At 43.1% G+C, this 17,883-nt stretch overlaps 1 long non-coding RNA gene across 2 annotated transcripts in view; it reads left to right on the top strand.

Annotated features, from left to right (window-relative positions):
- Nucleotides 1–15,600, top strand: part of LOC106580135 (uncharacterized) — a 77,076-nt gene extending 61,476 nt beyond the window's left edge. For both annotated transcript variants that reach the window (XR_001322811.3, XR_001322810.2), the window contains exons 3-4: nt 10,090–10,167; nt 15,144–15,600. This is a non-coding gene — a long non-coding RNA (uncharacterized LOC106580135). The remainder of the gene's footprint in view (nt 1–10,089; nt 10,168–15,143) is intronic.
- Nucleotides 15,601–17,883: the final 2,283 nt, after the last annotated feature.

Below are 17,883 nucleotides of genomic sequence, written 5' to 3'. Positions count from 1 at the left end.
GTTGGGCTTCATCGTTTGATGTAAACTGGCGCCGTGCTTGGCTCACTCCACACACATTTATGGAGACCAATAAAGTAAAGGAGATCTCCTTTAAGATAATACACGGATAGAATCCATCGATTCTATCGGTGTAATAGCTTGATTTCTAAATATATACTTGATGTTACCAGTGAATGCAGTTTTTGTGAACTAGAAACTGAATCTATTGAACACTTATTCTGTAATTGTTTATATAGTGAAGTGTTCTGGACTGATGTAAAAATACATCTTGGCCTCAAATTGCATACAACCATTGAAATTTCTAAGTTTGACATATTATTTTACTACACTGATTCCACAATTGAACGTGAGTATGTCATAAATCTCTTTATTTTATTAGGAAAATATTTCATACACAAATCAAAATTTATGAAGAAAAAGACCCTTTTCTTAATTTTTTTTAATCTGATTTGGAAAACTATTTAGAGTCTTACAAAACAAAATGTAAAAAAAAATGTTTTCGCTATATGTCTGTATTTGATTTTTTCTCATTTCTTTGGAATCCCTCTGGCTGTTATGTTTATGTTTTGCATGTTACTGTAAAAACAAACAAAAAAATGAAGAAAAAAAAATAAATAATAAAAGTTTTTAAAAAACAATGAAAAAAAAAATATATAAAAAAAATACTGGTCATACTTTTTTGTTCTGTGTTGTGTTCTTATGGAAACGTGCGCTTAAAAGGTTCCGTGTGGTGAAGAAATGGAGATGCGATTAAAAGCGGCAAAGAAACGTATGCCGATTAACACGTTAACCTTGACAGTCATAGTTTAAAAAAAAGTTAAGCAAGTGCCTAACATTGAACATACGACCCTTACGCTTCGAACACACCGACTGCGTTATTGCATCACTGCTACGTAACATTTTGCGCAGCTAGGCAACAATACTGATGCAGGTATCTTTTGCAGATGGTCGCATGCGGTTGGACACATGGAGGAGAGAATCATTTTCGCAGTATCCTCAAAACCGTGTCTTTTTGACACAACTGCTGACAGCTACAGGGACATAAACACAAAAAATGCTGCTTGGAGACAAGTGTCCACGATAGTAGGATTGCCAGGTCAGTTTAGTAGTGAGCTTGTGCTAGATGTGGCTAGTTAACGTGACCCACAACAATGGGTCCTGGAGAAGACTAGCCTACCTTCATCAGAGCAGAAGGCACCCCAATTTTATTTTCATTTGGTAACATTGCATAATTAAAAAAGGATTCTAAACCAACTTTGGGAAAAGTTATAGTCCTACTGAACATTCTGTAAAAGTACATCTGATGTCAAATAGGGACTATTAACTAGAGAGCCCTTTAGCTAGCTAGGTTGCACATAAAAACAATGTCAAATATCAATCAATTATGGTATCAAAGGCTTTCAAAATGTACTAGAATGTATCTTACCGGAGACAAATCGCCAGGCGTTCAACTGGGCTGATGGACTCCCGGTAGTTGGTATCCATCCGGATGATCCTGGCTCCAACCATCTGGAGCAGGTGATCGAACTGGCTTCGGTCCAGACGAAAGTAACTTCGGAATTCCTCTCCAAACAGTCGAAGCTCTTGAATGAGACGGTGGAGCTCCCCTGCCTGCTTTCGGGACTTTAACCATCTCTGGACCCACACAGACCTGCGCTTTTGGCGGGGCTGGTCCCGGCCCAACAGCGCGATCAAGACCATCTTCCTCAACGTTGGTCTCATTTTTGAAAGAGCCGACTCTGCTATCTTGACTATTATGCATTTCGTTCCAAAGCTGCATTTTGGAGGGAAATTATATTATAGGCTCTCACAATTAATTTGTGGATGTCATCGAATAAGTAATATACTTGGCAAATAAATGAATAAAAAATGTAATGAAATTCTCCAGTCAAACTGTTTTTACTATGTAATCCCCACATTTTTTTTACTGGATATGTGTGCAACAAAAATTCAACATTCACATTTTGCTACTTTCTGTCAAGTCTACGCATACAATTTGATGCATACGTTCGATAAATCGAACGTATGCACCACACAGAACGCACTGCAACTGCCTCTGCAACGCAATGCTGCAAGGCAAACGCAGCGTTCCATTGGAAATGAATGTACTTCTGGTGTATCGAAACGCAACGACGCAGTCGGTGTGTTCGAAACATTAGAGCTGGAGCTTGCGTTTTATGCCAATCCTCCATCCCCATCCACAACGCCCTAGCAAAACCCAAGCCTATTTGATGGTAAGTAATAGTGCTCACCATTGCCCCTGATTCATCTCCCAACTTCCTGCTTACCTGGATGGACGGTTCATTTCGCAGTCTATCTTGAGCGACCTGGCTGTGGGCGCGCTCACACACACACACACACGTTTGGGGATTTGGGATGATGTGCAGTGAGGTGGACTAGAGGGTGTTTTGGTTGTTTGGTAGGAGCTGGTTGTTTGGTAGAAGTAGGAGGGGGAGTCTCTATTTGCCTCCTTGAAGTTTGAGGCTAATTGTTTGGGTCAGGGTGGGAGCATGGGGATGGGGCCGTATGTGTCCCGGCAGCCAGGCCCTAGGTAACTGAGCCGGCGAGGGGGAGAATGGGCCCACTCCAGGGCCACACAGCAGGCTCAAACAGCACCTATTCTCCTGGCCAAACTGTCAGCCAGAACAACTTCATTGTGCCCAAATTGGAGTTGAAAGTGAGGGGGTAAAGGGAGTGAAGAGCTGGGGGTGGGGGACAGAGGGGTCTGATGGAACATGGAGGACTGGAAAAGGGGGTGTCCCAGAGAAAGCAGGGTCTCTGACAGGGGAAGAATAGGCAAAGCCGTGTGAGCTCATTTAGGAGGAGGATTCCCATAGATTCTACATGAGGGGCTGCCGGCCTGGAGTGAGGCAGTCAATGGGATGTACATTTCTTAAAATAGTTTCTTGGGAGGGAAAAAGGTGTTGCAGTTTTTTTTCTTCTTGTGCCTAGATTCCCCATATCGTGCCGTCATCAGCACAGTGCTTGGACAGCGATGACACAACACCAACATACAGTGTACCTTCACATACGCGCGCACACACACACACACACACAGACACACACACATCTGCTTTAGACAGGGTTGTAAGTTTGTCCTTGTGGGTAACCAGCCGGACCCTAACCCATACAATCACGACTGTTTTAGACACCTAATCTATTTTTCTATTTCAAAAATTCCTCTCCTCACCACCTTTTGAAGGGGTGAAGATGTTAACTCAGTCACTCCGAGTTTAGGCGGATGTAAAATGCCTGTGTTTGTGCGCTGGTGCGTATGTGTGTAGAGTTCTTATATATGTGTGTGTGTGCGCATATGTGTGTGTTTGATCCGGAGCTAGCCCCACAGGGACTCAATAAAAGGCCTCTTCTATCAATTGTATGAGCAGTGTTTTACCCAGGAGAGGCTCAGTGTGAGAGGGCCCGGATCGCTTTCTCCTCACATGGATGTTTATTCGCTCTGTGGTCCAGCAGGCTGCCTGCCTGTTCAAAAAGACTCCCCTTACCATTTTGACATCTATGACACACACTTCAGGAAGAGAGAATGAGGGAAAAAAAGGAGAGAAAAAGTGCCTGTCTGTTATCAGCTGTCATTCATGGTTTGTTGAACTACTTTTTGCGATGGGATATGTACGGCCATTTTGTTTGCTCCTTGTCTTTACATCGAGTTCCTTGTCAAAGTTGTTCATGATTTTAGATCCACCTAATGTGTCCAACGAGGTTTCTCTAACTTTCCTGACAACCCTCTACAATGTGATGTACTTATTCTTTCATCTGACAAGAGATACTGAGGCTTTGGTGTTGGTTGTTTTTTGTAGGGCAATTTTTTATCAGATTTTCTGTTGTGGACTGCTTATAGTGCTGATGTAGTTCGCTATCATGTTGAACAGCCAGAGAAAACCAAAGACTAATCTCTCTCAGCATGTCTATATGAAGACTAGGAGATCTACACTGTCTTTCCATGACACATACTGACCAGGTGAATCCAGGTGAAAGCTATGATCCCTCATTGATGTCACCTGTTAAAAGGTTTTCACGCTCAACAGTTTCCCGTGTGTATCAAGAATGGTCGACCACCAGAAGGACATCCAGCCAACTTGACACAACTGTGGGAAGCATTGGAGTCAATATGGGTCAGCATCCCTTTGGTACGCTTTCGACACCTTGTAGAGTCCATGCCCCAAAGATTTGAGGCTGTTCTGAGGGCAAAACGGGGTACAACTCAATATTAGTAAGGTATTCCTAATATTTTGTACACTCAGTGTACAAACCAAGCTGAACCCTATCATAAAAGAGATGTAGTAACCATACATACACTTAAAAGCGTACTACTTCAAGTTTTTGGTATTTTCACTAATTTGAGTACTTTGTGTAGACATTAATTCACTTGTCCTCAATATATATTTCTTCACCAGTTTATATTGGCAGCTTCAGCTATCTGAGGGCTTCAACCCTCTACACTTGTGTGAATTGGCCTATATCGACAGGGCTAAATTGAAAAATGTCTTACAGAAGAAATATGAAAAGCATATACACAACCATTGTAGCAATTGAAAGGGAACAGTTTGGAGATTATGGGAAATGTATTAGACCAAAGGGGAGGACACAACAGTTCAACTGACACAAGACGGAATCCAAGCATTATAATGTTGATTTCATGTGCATTTTACAGGAACTAGAGCAAGCACACTTGCAATTGTTTCGTTTGGAACACAGCCCTGCATCCACGCCATCACACAATTTACTGTTGTTGTTTACACAATCCAAAAACGGTCCATTACAAATCTCAATTTGGGTCAGGTGGGCATAATATGAAAGCCCGTTCCATTGCCAACATGACTAACTAAGTTATAACATACGATCTTACAGTGTTATGCTTTCACAATGCAATTCAGGGAAACAGATCATCATTTTGGTGCGCATATGAAGGAGTCATGAGTGTATTCAGGTGTATGTGACGCATCAATGTTCTTCACAATAGACAAACATAGGCTCAGAACTACCCAGGGTATGACACCATGTCATCTTGTGACTGTACATCAAACATAGTGATCATAAATGTTGACACTGTGTATGACATGAGTTTTATGATATGGAAATGTGAAGTGCACATTCGGACTCATGGGTGTTTGGCTTGCTTGTATGACATCAAAGCGGTATTTATTATAATCCTCAATGTCTCCTTTTTCAAAATACATAGAGTCATCTTAATTTACAGCATTTCCCTCACTCAGACAACAAACCATTTTGCTCAATTAGCGGGAGGGATGGGGGCAACTTCTTGTCACGCGAGGTGTTCAGAACGTCTGTCAGTCAAAACCCACACAGCGCTATAAATCTCTGATGTCATGTATAGCATGTTACTGTACAGCCAATGCATTCCGATCTAGCCATTTATCAGTGCCCAAATGTTCAACCTGTACGAGTGTAAAGGGCTACCTAAGTTTCTCTTGTGTATTCTGAGTGTGAATTAGTCCAGCTCTAGGTATAGATCTCAGTGGCTGGAGGCAGACCGATATCATCTAATCTGTGAAACACCATTATCGTCTAAGATATCGCTACACAGCCCCCCTCCCTTTTCCTCCCGCATCCTCCTCCTCAACCCACTCTCTCTCTCCACCCTTTGCGCTAATAATACAGAAAAAGATTACTTGTGGGAAAAAGCTGTTGTGTTGAAGCGGAGGGTGAATGGAGACCATTGTTGTGGTGTAACCGGACTCTACAGCAGGTTGTTTGATCCTGTTTGAGCCTGAAAAGGCTTTTTTTTAAAGTCATATCAGCTGAGAGGGTCAGGGAACAAGACTCTATCCCCCCCCCCCCCCCTGTATTGCTCTACCCCTGATCTCTGTCTCTCTTTCTTTCGTTCTTTTTTTTCTCTGTCTCTCACTCTCTCTAGCCCTCTCTTTCGCTCTCGGTCTCTCTGTCTCTTGGTGGAGGCTCTGGCTCGGATAAGGTGTCAACTACATAGAACACAACTGCTAGTTAATCTGGCGAGTTATACGTCTTATGAAATGGCATAGCCTACAATATCTTTACTGTGTTGGTGTTGAATGGCCCTTCTAGGCCACAGTTAGAGTTCCAGTATTGTATCGTCAATTTGCGATATGTTTGGTGTTCAGCATGGACATTCAAGCATGCAAATATCATGGTCCCATTATGCAAGCTTTCTTTGTCTGGGAGCTTTCTTGTCCTGGAGGTACAAATAAAGAGGCAGACGGGAAGACACTGTGTTTTTTGGAGGGAGATTTGTGTCTGCACCCATCTGTGCTCCCAACCTTTTCAGACATGAGAAACTGCACATGCATTTGCATAAGAATAATTAACACTTAAAATTAGCTTTCCAATCACAGAGGATTATTTTTCCTGAGCATACGTGCAAGAAGAGAGCGCTGTCATATTGGAAAATATTAAAGGGAGGGTAGGGTGAGCGCTAGGAGATGTCATAATATATGAACTCCTTTACTTCTGTTTGCGAGACTGGATTTTATGCATTTTTTGCGGAAAATATTTCATTTGGTGTAAATATTTAACGCAACTATGACTGTGCATAACCATGTTGCGTGTCAGCAATTGTATTAAATGTTCATAGTTTAAAAAAAAGAGTGTGAACGTTTGAACCGATCAACACACCTCAATAGAAAAGTGCCCAGATCATAAGTGGCGAATGTTAGGCAGAGTGGAGAGTTTGAACACAGAGCATTTAAGCAAGTGCACTGTTGAATAATTGACAGTGGCTTATGAAAAGGATCTCTTCAGGATGAACCTCAAGTTGAATCCAGGCCTCAAGCAAACACACACACACACACACACATTTCATTGTCGCATTCAGCTCATTCAAGGCGTTGGCCCCGGAGATACACCTGTGCAGGTTTGTGGTGTCTTATTTAATTATTGTGTTACTCCTGGTTCAGCCATGTGTCTGTCTCCCCTGTACCTCCTACTCAGAATGCCATGAATTCATTATCACTCCTCTGAAAGGCAGACAGGGCCCTGGTATGGGGTTTGGATAGCTGCTGTTAGTCTCAGGCCTAGCCAGCAAAAAAAAAAACGGTAAAAAGAGCCATAGAGAGGGGGTTTGGGCTGTGATATGTGAAGGGGGAAAGAGGGGATTGGGTGGGGGTTGACGGGTTGAGGGGGGAAGGGAGGTGGGGGGGGTCTCGGCGCCGGTCCCACCTAAGCGCTCAGCGTCCCCCACTCATGGTATGGCGGATGTGTCTGGTGGTATCCATGACAACCCTTCAGCATGCCAGGGAGATACCACGGCGACATGGCCAAGGGCAGAGGGGGTAGACAGGGGGAGAGGGGGGAGAGCATGGAGATCCTTTAAGAACCACATATCTCGGTGACATTAATATTCACTCACACACAGTAGACTGAAGCCAGAGCCAGTTAGCTGTGTGCAGACATACATATATTACCCACACCTTTCATCTGCCGCAATGCTCTTTGATTCATCAGTTCAACACGGATTTGGTCCAATTTATTCACACTCACCCAGAATGTAATTGTTGCTAGAACAGCATCACATTGTCGTGTCTTTGTTTAGCTTCTATTTTGAGTTTAAGGGGTGGTGGACGTAGTGGTGTGTGTGTGCGTGTGTGTGTGTGGGATGGGGGTGCATGTATTCAGTTGTGTTTTAGGGGTTTTATACAGCTGTAGCCCCAACAATGGTTGCTGCTAATGGCTTGCTTTGCAAAGTTTTGTGACTGTACTAACACCATGTATACTCAGACAGACACACATTCAGTCAGGGCAAAGAGTACAGAACATAGGACAGGGCAGGTGAATACATCTCACACACACACACACACACACACACACACACACACACACACACACACACACACACACACACACACACACACACACACACACACACACACACACACACACACACACACACACACAGATCAAGCTGTGTTATAATAATACCATCTGGGACCTCATGGTGTCTCACATAGATTATAATAATATGTATTTTTGAAATATGTAGATATTTATTTTTTCTTCACAAAAGTAGTGCACAGAGCCTTTACTATATTAGTGGACCAAGCCGCAGCGCATAATTCTTTTTGTTTTGTTTACAAAAGTATTGCAAAAAAGTATGTATGTGACATAACATACACGCCTGTGCCTGCGAACACATACACATGTACTAAACACCCAAGTACACGTGTATGTGTTCGCAGGCACAAGTGTGTGTGTTATGCCACATAGATACACAGAGCCCCGGGGCGTATATTTTTAACCCAAACAGCCAGCGCATTTGCTGAGGGGTTAAAGGTGTGAACAGAAATACATATTTGAGTTTTTGAAACTCTTTCAATGTACCTCCAACTGGTGGGAAAGAAGGGGAAGGGAGCCAAAGAGAGTTATGTTGTGGTGCTACAATAGTCAGACTTAAGATGCGACTCTACTGTCAAAGGCTTCTACAAGAGAACCAAACAGGGATGTAAAAATAGGTCAATAATCCCAAACCCAAAGTCATATGAAGAGAAGTCAAGTATGTGTCACTGCGGTCCGCTCATGAAACATAGTGATTCGGAAAGTATTCAGACCCCTTTACTTTTTCACATTTTGTTACGTTACAGCCTTATGCTAAAATTGATTAAATCGTTTTTTCCCCCTCATCATTCCACACACAACACCCCATAATGACAAAGCAAGTAACAGTAGTCAGACCCTTTACTCAGTACTTTGTTGAAGCACCTTTGGCAGCGATTACAGCCTCGAGGCTTCTTAGGAATGACGCTACAAGCCTGGCACACCTGTATGTGGGGAGTTTCTCCCATTCCTCTCTGCAGATCCTCTCAAGCTCTGTCAGGTTGGATGGGGAGCGTTGCTGCACAGCTATGTTCAGGTCTCTCCAGAGATGTTCGATCAGGTTCAAGTCCGGGCTCTGGATGGGCCACTCAAGGACATTAAGACTTGTCCCGAAGCCACTGCTGTGTTGTCGTGGCTGTGTGCTTGGGTCATTGTCCTGTTGGAAGGTGAACCTTCGCCGCAGTCTGAGGTTCTGAGTGCTCTGGAGTAGGTTTTCATCAATGATCTCTCTGTACTTTCATCTGTTCATCTTTCCCTTGATCCTGGCTAGTCTCCCAGTCCCTGAAAAACATCCCCACAGCATGATGCTGCCACCACCATGCTTCACCGTAGGGATGGTGCCAGATTTCCTCCAGATGTGACGCTTGGCATTCAGGCCAAAGAGTTCAATCTTGGTTTCATCAGACAAGAGAATATTGTTTCTCATGGCCTGAGAGTCCTTTAGGTGCCATTTGGCAAACTCCAAGCAGGCTGTCATGTGCCTTTTACTGAGGAGTGGCTTCCATCAAGCCACTCTACCATAAAGACCTGATTGGTGGGGTGCTCCAGAGATCGTTGTCCTTCTGGAAGGTTCTCCCATCTCCACAGAAGAACTCTGGCGCTCTGTCAGAGTGACCATCAGGTTCTTGGTCACCTCCCTGACCAAAGCCCTTCTCCCCCGATTGCTCAGTTTGGCCGGGCGGCTAGCTCTAGGAAGAGTCTTGGTGTTTCCAAGCTTCTTCCATTTAAGAATGACGGAGGCTACTGTGTTCCTGTGGACCTTCAGTGGTACAGACATTTTTTTGGTACCCTTCCCCAGATCTGTGCCTCGACACAATCCCGTCTCGGAAGCTCTGCAGACAATTCCTTTGACCTCATGACTTGGTTTTTGCTCTGACATGCACTGTCATCTGTGGGACCTTATATAGACAGGTGTGTGCCTTTCCAAATCATGTCCAATCAATTGAATTTACCACAGGTGGACTCCAATCAAGTTGAAGAAACATCTCAAGGATGACCAATGGAAACAGGATAAACCTGAGCTCAATTTCAAGTCTCATAGCAAAGGGTCTGAATACTTATGTAAATAAGGTATTTCTAAAAACCTGTTTTGGCTTTGTCATTATGGGGTATTGTGTGTAGATTGATGAGGAGAAATATTTATTTAATCAATTTTAATATATGGCTATAACGTAACAAAATGTGGAAAAAGTCAAGTGGTCTGAACACTTTCCCCTGCATTGTCAGTGGGAAACACTTCTAACATCCCATTATGTTATTTTGTTTCAGGTGAGAGGAGCCAGACAGAGAGGAAGAGGATAGCGACTGATTTGTCCATGTGTTAAGTATGGCACACATATCGAAGAGGTGAGTGAGAGATCTGACATTTCACATAGGTCTGTTCTTGTCCTCTCGTTAGCTGGGCCATATCTGTCTCAATAACCTCTTATCATGGATCAAATAATCCTTACCTCAACCAATTCATAGTCTGAAATAGTTTTGGCCCCAGATGTCCCTAAGATGTGATGAGTGACATTGCATCTGTCAAACACTGATTGAATGAGACAAAGAGAAACGCTGTGCAAATTAAATGGTCTGACCCACATTCTGTGGTGCTATCCATTTCTCTGAAGACCCTGAAAGCCCATTTATAAAGGTAAACCCTGGATGATCCCTGAAGTGAAAGACTGGGCTTTTTCACAGAGCAGGAGAGACTATACATTATTTACTCTCTGACTGCAACACTGAAGGAGATAATGCAATGTTTCAAGCATACAAAACAAATAGCCTCCTCTGGTGGAAAGGCTTTTGTTGTGCGTTTTGATCATGTCTGTTTCCATCCAACCTGACATATGCAAAAGTATGTCTCCTTAAGGTTTCTATAGCCTTATACTGTAAAAATTATTCTGAGGTGAATTGAAATTGTTACCATTTCAAAAAAATAGTAACACATATTTAATAAAAATGTATGTAAGTTGTTGAAATTTTTGTTAATTACATTTTACCTAAACAGTTCAGAATAAATCAATCGCAATATGTTGCTTCAAATAATTGAGTTGAATCCCCCCCTCCCCCATTTTGCCCTCAAAACAGACTCAATTCATCGAGGCATGGATTTTACAAGGTGTCGAAAGCGTTCCACAGGGTTTCTGGCCCATGTTGACTCCAATGATTCCCACAGTTGTGTCAAGTTGGCTGGATGTCCTTTGGCACTTTAATCTTTTGTCTTTCCCAGTCACCCTCTGAATGGCACACATACACAGTCCATGTCTCATTTGTCTCAAGGCTTCTTTAACGTGTCTCCTCCCTACCTACACTGATTGAAGTGGGTTTAACAAGTGACATCAGTAAGGGATCATAACTTTCACCTGGATTCACCTGGTCAGTCTATGTCATAGAAAGAGCAGGTATTCTTAATGTTTTGTATACTCAGTGTAATGTTCTAACGAAATATCTCGACTGGTTTTTACTGTAAAATCTGGACAATGAATTGCATTTATACATCTCATTCTTTAAATGAGTTTTGAAATATGTTAAATACTTGTCTTTGCTTTTAAAATGCCTTGAAAAGTCATTTAAATCAAGAATGTACCTTTCGAGTTGATTTTTGGAGGACAAAGGTACTGCTTAAATGGATGTGCATTCCAGAAAAAGGAACAAAGCTGTGTGTGTGTGTGTGTGTGTGTGTGTGTGTGTGTGTAGTCAACCATTAGCCCCCTCCATCTGGCTGTGTCACTAAGTCGCCTGTACCACCATAGAAAGCCACAGGGCCCATCTGAGGTAACTGAGAACTCTGGGATAGGTATAAGCAACGCCCAGTCACTCAGTGGTGGGATAGAGATGTGTTTAACACACAAAAATGTACACGCCCACACACAGACAGTCACACACGTGCGTGAAACATGTGTGTAGTTTGACGCGGCTTTAGCTCCAGATAGATGTGTAAAAGTGCAGACTCAAAGGGAGTAGGATGCAGAGAGTAGGATGTAAGAAAGAAAAAAAAGAACCTGCCTGCCACAAACGGCCAGAAGACAGGCATGTGAGAAGGGAGGGAGGCAGGGAGGAAGGCAGGCAAGAAGGGAGGGAGGGAGGGAGGGGAGGGAGGGAAGGAAGGAAGGAGGGAAGCAGGCAAGAAGGGAGGGAGGCAGGTAGGCAGGGAGGGAGGGTGACAGGCAGGCAGGGAGTGCCCTTAAGGTGCTGTGTGCAAGCAAGGAGGTGTGCCCTTTGAACTCTGCTCTGTTCTTTCTTCCGTTTGGGTTTTGTTGTTCGAGGCAAGGAGAGATGCAAAGTTGGATGTGGGGCCCCATCCACTGAAAACCAGTTGTGTATTAGCAGCTACAGAATATATTTTAGTGCTCTCCAAATACCTGCACAAAACATAAAGTACCTTGTAGTATACACTGCTGTGCTTACCACCAAAAAGTCAACTGCTGGACAGCAAAGTATCAAGATGATAGAAAATGTATTTATCCTGAATCATTTTTACACTATTTAAAGTAATAACCAGCGGTATTTCTGTTGAAACTCCAGTAGCCCCAGCTGCTGTAGCAACATGGTATATACTTTCATAATGCCCCATAAAGGCTACCAGAGTCTCCATGCTTGTCAGCAGCCTCTATAGTTTTGAGAAACGTGATAGCATAATACCTTGTTGGAGGGAGTGTCGGGGGGGTGGGGGGGGTGGGGGGGGGGTGCACAGAGGATCTGAACCCAGGTTGGGGTGAGTGTAAGGGGGATCTGATAAGGCGTTCCCCAGCTCCATCGCCCCATCGCCCTATGAGAGAATAATAAGCGTCTGTAACACATAGACACTCCCAGGCCTTGTGTCCCCAGCACAAAACCTGGCTGTCTTATCCACTTCTAAGAACATAATGTAAGGCAATACATGTGAGAAGGCCAGGGGAACAATGCGTGGAAAGTGCAGTGTGATATGAGGGAGACTCATGTCAGGAGCCATTGTTGTGGCCCTTTGTTGCTGTCGAGTACCTTGGGAACTTTGAACTCAGAGTTCTCTTCATCTGCAGGCCTGGAGTTTGTATGTGGTGAAATGTATGCAAAATGTATAGTAGAAAGTTCACTCTTAGAAAAAAGGTTCCAAAAGGGTTTAGGTGGGCCTTCGTGCTTCAGCAAACAAAAGACAGTAGGGGTGTTCAACAACAATGACAAAAATCACAAGGAGGGCTTAACAAGAAAAACTTCCAAAAGGACTAATTCAAGGTAGAAAGGAGTTGGAGCACTCAACAAAAAAAAGCAAAGATTTATTTATTTTAGGGTTATTCTGCGGTCCCCACAGGATAACCCTTTTTGGATCTGTGGAAAGGGTTCTACCTGGAACTCAAAATAGTTCTAGCTGGAACCATAAAGAGTTAGTCACAGGGAGACGGCTGAAGAACCATTTTAGGTTCTATATGGTACATTCTTAGAAGAAAAGGTGCTATTCCTCATGTTTTTGACAGTAGCTACAGTATGTGTGTTTGTTGTGTTGTACTTGTAAGTCATATGTTTGTATGAACAGTTGGTTTGAAACAAAATATAAACTGTATTGTAACATACAGTGGCTTGCGAAAGTATTCACCCCCTTGGCATTTTTCCTATTTTGTTGCCTTACAACCTGGAATTAATATGGATTTTTGGGGGGTTTGTATCATTTGATTTACACAACATGCCTACCACTTTGAAGATGCAACATATTTTTTATTGTGAAACAAACTAGAAATAAGACAAAAAAACAGAACTTGAGCATGCATAACTATTCACCCCCCCCCCAAAGTCAATACTTTGTAGAGCCACATTTTGCAGCAATTACAGCTGCAAGTCTAGCCGCTAGAATTTTTGCCCATTCTTCAGGGCAAAACTGATCCAGCTCCTTCAAGTTGAATGGGTTCCACTGGTGTACAGCAATCTTTAAGTCAGACCACAGATTCTCAGTTGGATTGAGATCTGGGCTTTGACTAGACCATTCCAATACATTTAAATGTTTCCTCTTAAACCACTCAAGTGTTGCTTTAGCAGTATGCTTAGGGTCATTGTCCTGCTGGAGGGTGAACCTCCGTTCCAGTCTCAAATCTCTTGAAGACTGAAACAGGTTTCCCTCAAGAATTTCCCTGAATTTAGCGCCATCGATCATTCCTTCAATCCTGACCAGTTTCCCAGTCCCTGCCGATGACAACATACCCACAGCATGATGCTGCCACCACCATGCTTCACTGTGAAGATGGTGTTCTCGGGGTGATGAGAGGTGCTGGGTTTGCACCAGACATAGCGTTTTCCTTGATGTCCAAAAAGCACAATTTTAATCTCATCTAACCAGAGTACCTTCTTCCATATGTTTAGGGAGTCTCCCACGTGTCGTTTGGTGAACACCAAATGCGTTTGATTATTTTTTTCTTTAAGCAATGGCTTTTTTCTGCCCACTCTTCCGTAAAGCCCAGCTTTGTGGAGTACAGGGCTTAAAGTGGTCCTATGGACAGATACTCCAATCTCCGCTGTGGAGCTTTGCAGCTCCGCTGTGGAGCTTTGCAGCTCCTTCAGGGTTATCTTTGGTCTCTTTGTTGTCTCTCTGATTAATGCACTCCTTGTCTGGTTCATGAGTTTTGGTGGGCAGCCCTCTCTTGGCAGGTTTGTTGTGGTGACATTTTTGAATAATGAATTTGATGGTGCTCGATGGGATGTTCATAGTTTCTGATATTTTTGTATAACCCAACCCTGATGTGTACTTCTCCACAACTTTGTCCCTGACCTGTTTGGAGAGCTCCTTGGTGTTCATGGTGCCGCTTGCTTGGTGGTGCCCCTTGCTTAGTGGTGTTGCAGACTCTGGTGCCTTTCAGAACAGGTGTATATATACACTGAGATTATGTGACACTTAGATTGCACACAGGTGGACTATATTTAACTAATTATGTGACTTCTGAAGGTAATTGGTTGCCCCAGATCTTATTTAGGGGCTTCATAGCAAAGGGGGTGAATACATATGCACTTTTCTGTTTTAATTTAAATAAAAAAAAATTAAACAAGTTATTTTTTCACTTCACCAATTTGGACTATTATGTGTATGTCCATTACATGAAATCCAAATAAAAAGCTATTTAAATTACAGGTTGTAATGAAACAAAATAGGAAAAACGCCAAGGGGGATGAATACTTTTGCAAGGCACTGTAAACACATAGCTGTCCATTGGATAACAAAAGGAAAAGACTATTCATTGCCTGGGGTATGAAAGTAATGCCCCTCCAAGTTCAAAGTTCCAAGTTCACCCAAGACACAAGAGTTTAACATGAAGAGAATGATCACTTGGACAGAGATTTATATTGTTAAACTAATAGTGTGTGTTTTTCTTGTCTAGGTGGAGCATCTATCTGGGTGACTCTCTACAGCTGTCTCTAGTGGAGAGAGGGGCATGGACTGTCATCTCCGTCTGATCATCAACAACAGTCAAGATACAGTATGCTGATGAAGAAGGATACAGCAAACTACTATTTCTTATCAGCATGCATAGTCAGCACCCAGTCATTTCTGTATCATTGTGATTTAAAAATCAGTTGCAAAACTGTTTACCTTCTACTGGGCTGTAAAAGTACAACATAATTTATTCTGAATTGTAAAAGTCTGTATTGCTATACTAGATTTCAAGTGAATCTGTCCTTAGAATTGAATATAAGTGAACCCAAATGGAACCCAAAGTGCACTTGCTCTTTATCTGAAATATGAATTGATTGAAACAGTACACAAAGATGATATTTTTGTACGTTCTCAAATCACTGTATTTTCTCAATAAATGGAATAAAGTATATTCAGTAATATTTTTGAGAAGTATTCATTTTCCCCACATGACTTCTGTCTACAGTAAGCCTTGTCTGTATACCTTTGACATAATTAGGTCCTCTGTGGTATCAAAGGAGAACGGTTGATGACATGGCTGTAGTTGTTTCTGATGGACCCTGACCATGCTGAGAAACATACAGCTTGCATACAGTACAAAGACAGTATGTATTCCTACATTGTCAATGTGTTAGCATATGTCAAATTACACACAACTGTAAAATTGAAAATGGATAAGATATTAGCTATGCTCATTACCCGAAGCACCTTGTCAACCAGAGAGAACTTTGTACGATAGCCACATGTCAGGTTAGTGTTTGAATATTCTATGTTTCTCCTACATACCCCACATGTGACATGGAATACTAAAGGCAAATAGATTTAATTACATTTTAAAATAAATTGATTCACATACAAAGCATACATTTAAATCACATACAAGGCATAAGCTTAAGGCAACACTGGCATTAACAAAGCATTCATAATCTAGGTATCATCAGAGAGGAAGGGAGAGGGAGAAGTCATGGCTTGAAAGGCCACGGCGCAACAGTCCATGAGGAGGAAAGGAGGGAGAGAAGTGTGTCTCATCAGAGTAGTACGAAAAAGTAAGAAAAATGTATGCATTCACTACTGTAAGTCACTCTGGATACACCTCTTTACTCTGTCTCTCCCATTAAACCTTTCCCCCTCTCCCTCTTTCTCCTTCCTCACCCTCTCCCTCCTTTTCATTTCCCTTATCAACTCTCTCTCTCCCTTCCCTCTTTTCACTCTCTTTCAGATGGCAGATCAGTCTAGTCTTCCGTTCGCCCTGTCATCACATTTTTCACGCAGCCCCATCCCTTAATTGGGCCTGTATCATCATATCATATAGAGTACCTGGACACTGCTGGAGATGAAAGATGGCTTCGATCTTTCCCTTACACACACACACACACACATACACACACACCAGTGTGTGTACCAGTGGAGGCTGGTGGGAGGAGCTATAGGAGGACGGGCTCATTGTAATGGCTGGAATGGAATCAAAGGAACGTCGTCAAATGTGTGGTTTCCATATGGTATGATCTGTCTGATACCGTTCCATTTATTACATTCCAGCTATTACAATGAGCCTGTCCTCCTTTAGCTCCTCCCACCAGCCTCCACCGGTGTGTACTAACCAAGCTAGAGTGGAGCTGCGATAAACTGTTGTTATGTCCCATATTTTATTAACATATTCAAACAGCACAATTTTTTAAGAAAAGGTCCAATGTCCCGTATTTCAGTCAGACAATCCAACCTGTCTCTTGCAGTCACGTTGCGCTTACGAAAAAAAAAAAAAAAAAAAATATATATATATATATATATATATATATATATACTGCTCAAAAAAATAAAGGGAACACTTAAACAACACAATGTAACTCCAAGTCAATCACACTTCTGTGAAATCAAACTGTCCACTTAGGAAGCAACACTGATTGACAATAAATTTCACATGCTGTTGTGCAAATGGAATAGACAACAGGTGGAAATTATAGGCAATTAGCAAGACACCCCCAATAAAGGAGTGGTTCTGCAGGTGGTAAGCACAGACCACTTCTCAGTTCCTATGCTTCCTGGCTGATGTTTTGGTCACTTTTGAATGCTGGCGGTGCTTTCACTCTAGTGGTAGCATGAGACAGAGTCTACAACACACACAAGTGGCTCAGGTAGTGCAGCTCATCCAGGAGGGCACATCAAAGCGAGCTGTGGCAAGAAGGTTTGCTGTGTCTGTCAGCGTAGTGTCCAGAGCATGGAGGCTCTACCAGGAGACAGGCCAGTACATCAGGAGACGTGGAGGAGGCCGTAGGAGGGCAACAACCCAGCAGCAGGACCGCTACCTCCGCCTTTGTGCAAGGAGGAGCAGGAGGAGCACTGCCAGAGCCCTGCAAAATGACCTCCAGCAGGCCACAAACGTGCATGTGTCTGCTCAAACGGTCAGAAACAGACTCCATGAGGGTGGTATGAGGGCCCGACGTCCACAGATGGGGGTTGTGCTTACAGCCCAACACCGTGCAGGACGTTTGGCATTTGCCAGAGAACACCAAGATTGGCAAATTCGCCACTGGCGCCCTGTGCTCTTCACAGATGAAAGCAGGTTCACACTGAGCACATGTGACAGACGTGACAGTCTGGAGACGCCGTGGAGAACGTTCTGCTGTCTGCAACATCCTCCAGCATGACCGGTTTGGCGGTGGGTCAGTCATGGTGTGGGGTGGCATTTCTTTGGGGGGCCGCACAGG

Source organism: Salmo salar, chromosome 20 (assembly GCF_965601325.2).
Source record: "Salmo salar chromosome 20, fSalSal1, whole genome shotgun sequence".
Taxonomy (NCBI): domain Eukaryota; kingdom Metazoa; phylum Chordata; class Actinopteri; order Salmoniformes; family Salmonidae; genus Salmo; species Salmo salar.
This window is presented reverse-complemented; position numbering and strand designations above follow the sequence as displayed.